Raw genomic sequence first — 7913 nt, forward strand, 5'->3', positions numbered from 1 at the left:
GAAAGCAACGATGACTTAGACTGCATCTACAAGATAATCACGCGAGAGAAAGACTGGGTAAATCCCACCACAGATGGACAAATCTTATGGGAGCGCGAAAGCTCCTATACATTGGATTTTGATGAAGAAATAGAGTGATGGCAAAATTGGTTGCACAAGGTGACCATGCTGAACTATAATATGATGACAAGATCGTTGCACTGCGTATCGACAGAAGTGAGGGATATACCTACTTATGATTGGTTAAGCGAGGTAGATGCTTTCTTGAACAAATTTGAAAGAGAGGTGCTTGAAGAGCAATGTTTCAAGGTTTTGAAATGGGTACTACATGCTACATCCGCGAGGTGGTGGGGTACGCACCAAGGAAGCTTTGAGGACTAGCGTGAATGCAGGTGAATGATGGACATGCATTTTGGGAAGCCTCACATGCGACTAATAGACAAGAATGATGGACGGGATGATCTGAGCACACATCTGTTTAGGTGGGTATAGGAATATGGTAAACAACCTGTGCAGATGCACATGGACTTCATGTTCAGGAAAACGATCAATAAGCATGCGTTGGTGACACAATTGCGTGAACGGTCCCTCTAGTTGGGATGATGAACTATGGAAAGAACAAGTGTGTAGCAGGTTACCCATGCATAAGCCTTTAACAAAGTGTGCGAAGCACTGAACAGGGTATATAATGTTCACCGGAGTGATTGGGACTTGTGTGTACCTACAATATTATGGGCTTATAGGACAACATGCAAGAAACTGACGGGATAAACACCTTTTTGGTTGGTCTATGGAGTTGAAGCTATAATGCCAATGGAGTATATTGTTCCTAGTCTGTGCATAGTAGTGCTCACAGGTATGATAGACTGCAGAGCCCTGGAGGAGAGGCTTGCACAGTTGGAGGAACTCAAAGAGGAATGGTTTTTGGCTGGATTTCATCAGGAGGTACAAAAGCAATGCGAAAAGTCCTGGCACGATTGAAATATTAAGTTGCACACCTTCAAGGTAAACGATTTGTTGTTACTATATGACATTGACTATGATCATATGTTGTTAAGGAGGTAACAAATGGAGGTGTACTGTAGGTTGTAAAGCTGAATGGAGAACCTTTCCGAGGAAAAGTGAATGGCAGTTGATTGAAGCCATACACGGGTGGCCTGGCTATCTGACTAGTTGACAGAAGCACAGTCTTCGTGCTCTAGGTAGTTGAAATAAGGCACGGGACTATAAGCAGATTCATGGGACGTAGGAATATATACAAGGGAGAAGTCTCGTCACCGCGGTCTCGAAACAACGCGTATAGGAGATACAACAGGCAGTCACTCAGTGCACGACCAACATTGCAGCCATCCAAACAGAGTTGGGAGGCCTTTGTGTTGGGGGCCTGTTGGGCGCGGGATCCCCCCAAGGCAAGTTTTGGGGCTTAAAGCCCAAGTTTTGAGTAATTCCATTATAAAGACTCCGCGATTTGTGGGCCTGGAACATGAAGTTGTAATAGAGTCATAGGGTTGTCTGCCCTCATATTTGTAATGTAATGTCAGTTTGAGAGATCTACCCATGGTTTGCGGACCATGGGATTTATAAATAGAGGGAGGTTCTAAGTGTAAAGAGATCGAAGGAACAAGGATCGAAGGAAATTAATGCATGAATCATTGAGTTGAAGTGTAGAGTCGTGTCTTTGGGTTGTAGAGTAGGAGAAGGCTCTACAACTGAGTGCACAGAGACCTAGTAGTCCGTAGTTGAGTGCGCGGACCCCTGCAGCTGAGTGTGCAGGGCAGGGTGAGTCTATAATCATTGGAAGCATTAATAAAGAGAAGTGTTACCATATTTCTATGTATCTTTTCATGTTTTATGCATTGAAGTATATTGGGTATGAATTGAAAGTTTACTATTTATTTACTGTGTGAACTTATATGGATGTGTTGAACAAGTAAATCTAATAGAAGGTATCTGTTTATGCAAAGATAACTAATTGTTATAAGAATATAAGTAAGATCCACGATATGACTTTGGGGAATAGTTCAAATCGCTACTCTAGTAGCACGAAATCCCCACAACCCCTAGTTAGGGCTGTGCGAAGGCTAATATAACAGGGCAGGAAGGCCTTGCAGGCTGGGGAAGGGCGTGAAGTAACCTACGCGGAAGTATTCATAGTTGGACTAAATCAACCCCTCAAACATCTCAAGGGTGCAGAAACCTGGTTCCAGCATCCCCTCATACTGCTTCGGGTGAGACCTTAGTCCATACTTCGCAGAGTGTTGCTGAATGAGCTAGTAGTACAGGGATTTGTTTCGCTAATTTACTCTCAAACTAGATCAGGCCCCAACAAGCCAACAACAGAAGATTGAGTATAGGCATGGGGTTTCCCAGTGTGGAAACAGGTTCATGGTTGGACCCAAGCTTCCCTTGTAGACATATTGTATTTTCCGTCAAGGCTTCATTCGCTAAAGGTTATAACGAAGCATAGAGAAGTCGGGCACAGAACTGGCCAAGTTCTACAGTGTCACAAGTCTCTTCAGATCTTGGCCACATACTCATTCAAAAGCCATAACTTAGTAGAGGGCAACACTTATCTCCAGAAAACAAAAGTAGCAGGGTACCAAGCAAACAAAACAAAACAAAACAAAACAAAAATAGTAAGAAAAGAAAACAAACAAAAAAGAATAAGCAGTAAGTAGACTGTGTTCATGGCGCGGGGCATGGCCTAGCCTACTAAAAATAATGCTTGAGGTCTTGGTCATTGATAGGAAGGTTTTCAATTGTTATGTACCTAGGGGGGGTAATATGGGGTACCAAGGGAGGTGCCCAAGGTAATAATGTAATAATGGGATGGGCCATAGTAATAAATAAGGTGGTTAACCCATGTCATGTAAGGGACCACAAGTAGTTAATAATAATGTAATGGGCCCATGGTATTAGTTGATGGTATGAGGGAACCATGGTAATGATGCATGGTATTTTATGTATGAGGCCTATATAAAGGCTAGAGACTCCACATGGAGGGATATGAAGAGAGGTATTATTGTATGAACAAGCATATGGCTTGTGGAGTGTTCTCCTTCCTTAAGGAGTGAATGTATGGTGTTGCCCTACCTTAAGGGTTTGATCAATAAAGAATCATTTCATATTATTTCTGGGTTTCTTTGCATTATATTATATTTTCGTATTTGATCTATAGTATTTCTGGGTTAGATCTACAACAAGTGGTATCAGAGCACTTTCTTGGGCAAACCGTGGAGATTTTTTTTTTTTTTTTGCAGGGATTTTTGGGTGGCGAAATTGCAGATCAGAGCTGTACATTTTGATACAAGATCTGCAAAATCTAATTGCAGATCTATATTCATGGTGAAAAAATAGCCGATTTCAAAAAAAAAAATCGGTTGAATCAGAGTCCGGATGAAGAAGATATCGCTGATTTAAAAATCAGTGGGGTTGCAGACAATTTTCAGGGCAGCGATTTTGCGGCACAGATCTAGACATCCTGGTACAAGATCTGCAAAATCTAATTGCAGATCTGGATTCTTTGGGAAAAAATACCCAACTTCAAAAAAAAAATCAGTCGAATCGGAGTCCGGATGAGGGAGATATCGCTGATTTAAAATCAGCTCTTTTTTCAGAAATTTTGGGTGACGGCGGGAAAGTAGTAGCGCAGATCTGTAATTCCAGTGTCTGAATCAGGATTTCTATCACATGGGCAGATGCAGAATGGTTGCTCCATTTCCAAAAAATAGGTTATAATAGAGATTCTGAGCAATATTGACTAAACTGTAACAATTTCAAATTTTCGCCAAGTGAATTTTTTCAAAACCCTCTTCATGGCAGTTCTATGTTTTACAGGGAAAGATAATGGTCCTACTATTGAAGAATAGATAAAAGAATACAAGAGGTTATGGAAAAACAATTGGAAATGGATGGTAGTGGGTAATTTTGAAGATGAGGTAGCCACATGGTGGGGATTACTTAACCAAAGAAGTGTTCCAACCTGCCTGATGAAGAATTTGAAAAATTACTTTTAGACAGATGGTCTCATGCCAGAAAACAAGATAAGGAGAAACATGTGGGGATATTTCCTACCGGTATATCCTTATTATAGGTTCATGGATTGATTCAAAAGGAGAAGATCATTGTTTCTATAAATCCTAGTTGCAAGCATAATTTTATCAATATTAAATTGGTAAAAAAATTGCAAGTTTCAGCAAAACATATTGAAAACACACAGGTGGATGAGGAGGATGTTCAAGTGTACAAGGATTTGAAGATTTCTATGGATAAATATGTGTTGCATGGTGATTTTTATGCTTCAGATATGGATAACATGGATGTTGTTTTGGGATACCCTTGGATGGAATCAGTGGGTACCATAAATATTAATGTACAGAAGAAATTCCTGAAGCTCTGGTATAAAAAGAAGAAAATTACATTACAGGATATTTCCATTAATAAGCAGGTAGAGTCCAAGGAGGCTGAAGCAGAAGATGTTCCAGAGTCTGAGGATGAGCTAGTAATGATAGATAATCAAACACAAACAGAGGCTGAAGCAGAAAAGGCTACAAGTACTGATACATCAGAGGACGGCTCAGTGGTTGAAGTCATATCGGAAAAGAAGACACCACAACGGGCACCACAACAAGGTGAATTAAAGAAAAAGACACCGTGGGTTAAAACTTCAACATATCATCACCCACATCACCCCGCAAGACAAAAACCAACAAGATGGAAACCAATTATCCACAAGGACAACAACCCCCGTATGACGGATAGCGATGAGCGACGATCCACCTACTACACACAGAAGAGCTGCCACGGTCAACTTCCATCTCAAGCGAGCGAGGCACCAGCGAGATCGAGGGTTCATCTTTCTCTTGGATGGCTAGATGCGCATGCATGGTATCAGTGGACTACTCTTTTGAGTAGATCTTATTATTTGTGTTCTTCCCATGTTTCGGGGATGAAACATGCTTAGGGGGGTGGAATGTTATGTACCTAGGGGGGGTAATATGGGGTACCAAGGGAGGTGCCCAAGGTAATAATGTAATAATGGGATGGGCCATAGTAATAAATAAGGTGGTTAACCCATGTCATGTAAGGGACCACAAGTAGTTAATAATAATGTAATGGGCCCATGGTATTAGTTGATGGTATGAGGGAACCATGGTAATGATGCATGGTATTTTATGTATGAGGCCTATATAAAGGCTAGAGACTCCACATGGAGGGATATGAAGAGAAGTATTATTGTATGAACAAGCATATGGCTTGTGGAGTGTTCTCCTTCCTTAAGGAGTGAATGTATGGTGTTGCCCTACCTTAAGGGTTTGATCAATAAAGAATCATTTCATATTATTTCTGGGTTTCTTTGCATTATATTATATTTTCGTATCTGATCTATAGTATTTCTGGGTTAGATCTACAACATCAATCCTTGTGTCAATTGATTGCAGATGGTATGTGTGTGGGACAAGCTTTTCATGGACTATGTACAGACCAATCCACAGGGACTAGAACTTTGTATGCTTGCCTTTCTCTTCATGGGGTTTATCCCATTTCAAGAATAAGTCACCAACATTGAAGTTAGCTTTCCCTACAGAATTCTTGTCGAGCCATCTCTTGATAATGTTCTAGTGGAGTGTAAAATTTTCTTTTTCTTTTATCCTTTCTTCCTGCAGTTTGTGAAGTGTGTCCTTCCTATGGTGAAATATCTGGCAAGGCTTTCTTTGGGATTGTTGAGACAACTAAATTGCACGAATGTAGATGTTGGGCAGTAGGATGGCTTCTTTACCCTAGACTAGGAAGTATGGTGAGGTATCCATAGAGGGTTTGGGTGTTACGCAGTCAGCCCATAAATAATTTGTCAAGGCAAAGTGCCAATTACGTTGCTCAGAGTAAATGGTCCTTTTGATTATATGGATAAGGCTTTTTTTCATGGATTCTGTGAGACTATTGGGAATGGGATCCCCCAAGGATAGTTTTGGGGCTAAAAACCCATGTTTTGGGTCAAAATTTTCAATAAAATTGTAAAGTATCCACATCTTGTGGTTGCAGAGCGCGAAGGTGTCATGAGTCATAAAGGGTTGTTTGCCCTTAATTTTTTAAAGTAAAGTCGGCTGTAAAAGATATACCCATGGTCTATGGACCATGGGATTGTATAAAAAGAGCTAATAAGTAAGCTCTAAGTAGTTCAAATAAATATTAGAGAGTCATAGCTCTGAAATAAGAAGTCTAAGTTTTAAGTTGTAGCGTAGGTAGAGGCTTACAGCTGAGTGCGCAGAGGCCTAAGGTGGAAGTCCACATCTGAGTGCATGAAGCCCTGCAGTTGTGTGTGCAGGGAGGATAGCATTTGTAATCACTTGAATATATCAATAAAGAGAAGTATTCTGCAAATTCTGTGTCTTTGTTCCGATTAATGCATCTTGTCATGTAGCGTATGAATTTCATTTATAATGCTTATGTGATGCGCGAATGTATGTAATTATGTTGGATAACTGAATGCAAATAAGGATATCTGTTTACGCGATGCCAATGGTGATTATCTAATAAGATAAGTAAGATCCTTAAGATAACTTGACAATGTATGCAATACGCTGCCTTAGTAGCGCGAAAGTAAATAAAACAAAGGTTAGGGTTGCGCGAAGGTCACTCGTACCCTTTTGTGGAGGTATCAAAGGGAGGAATAATGGGCTAAGCTGATAGAGCCCTAGAACTTAATGACTTGCGCAAAAGCAAGAATAGAAGGAATAAAACAACATCAAACCGTCTCAAGGTGTGGAAAATTGGTTCTAGCAACCCCCAATACTGCTTCGGGTGAGACTTTGGTCCGTGGGCTGATGCCGAAAGGGTCAGTAGTGTAGGGATTTGTTTGGCTAACTAACATTGAACCTGGGTCAAACCCCACCGAGCCAACAAATGGTTCCGTTGCTAGGACCAGAATCTTCATAAGAGATGTGTGATGTCGTATCACTGAAATCCAACTAAGAAAGAGATGGAGACTAGTTGGATAGGAAGATCCATAAATTCGTGTCGCAGGAGAATAGATGTCCACGATTGATAAAGGAACCATGGCCGGAAATTATCTATATACAAAAATACACGAGATCTTTTTATGTTCCTTTCTAGTTGAGCTATACGAGTGGATCACGAAGCTAGAAGATAGCCAAGGAAGGTGGAAACTTGACTGTCCTATTGTTTTGACCTCGGAGGTAGTATAGAGATTCGAAGAATTTGAGGATAAGATCGCCCATGCTGTCGATCATTGGCTCAATCGTGTCATACGAGGATTTTTGACTGAATTCGCGGTTGATACCATAGTCAGCTACAGGGAGGAGGAACATCACTTTTTCAAAGGACCATGAGGCAAGTACTTGAAATCTTTGAATACCTAGATTAAATTGTTATTGTACGAAAAGAAGGTTATAAAGTTACCTTGATGTTCAGGGCTAAACGAAGCAGAAAAAATTATAGGAACGAAGGAAGAAAGCATCTTGAAAATAGTCTATTGATTTCACCCTCACGAGGTGACGAAGAGGGAATAGTGCAAGCTTATTTGTGAAGTGCTATTCAGTTAATAAGACAAGGATTCTTGTGACTACCACCTCCACCCACACCACCTTCAACTTCACCACCATTGCCTGCGACTTCACCCGTACCACCTCCGCCTCCACCACATTTTAGGATGGAAAATTCAGTGAAGCTACCTTTGTTCAAAGGCTTGGGAAATGAGGAACCAGACCAATTTTGGTTCATCGTAAAAGCTACATGGGAAGCTCAGGGAATTACAGATGATCACATGAAGAAGGAAACACTAGTTAGTGCTCTACAGGATCGCGTGCTAACCTCGTACATCAAGTACTCTAATGATAACCTGAATGCTAGAGTGGTAGACATCCAGATGGCATTGAATAAAGAATTCAGTAGGC

The sequence above is a fragment of the Pinus tabuliformis genome, chromosome 6 (genome assembly GCF_031772625.1).
Source record: "Pinus tabuliformis cultivar Carrire ecotype Pingquan chromosome 6, CPIR1, whole genome shotgun sequence".
Lineage (NCBI taxonomy): Eukaryota > Viridiplantae > Streptophyta > Pinopsida > Pinales > Pinaceae > Pinus > Pinus tabuliformis.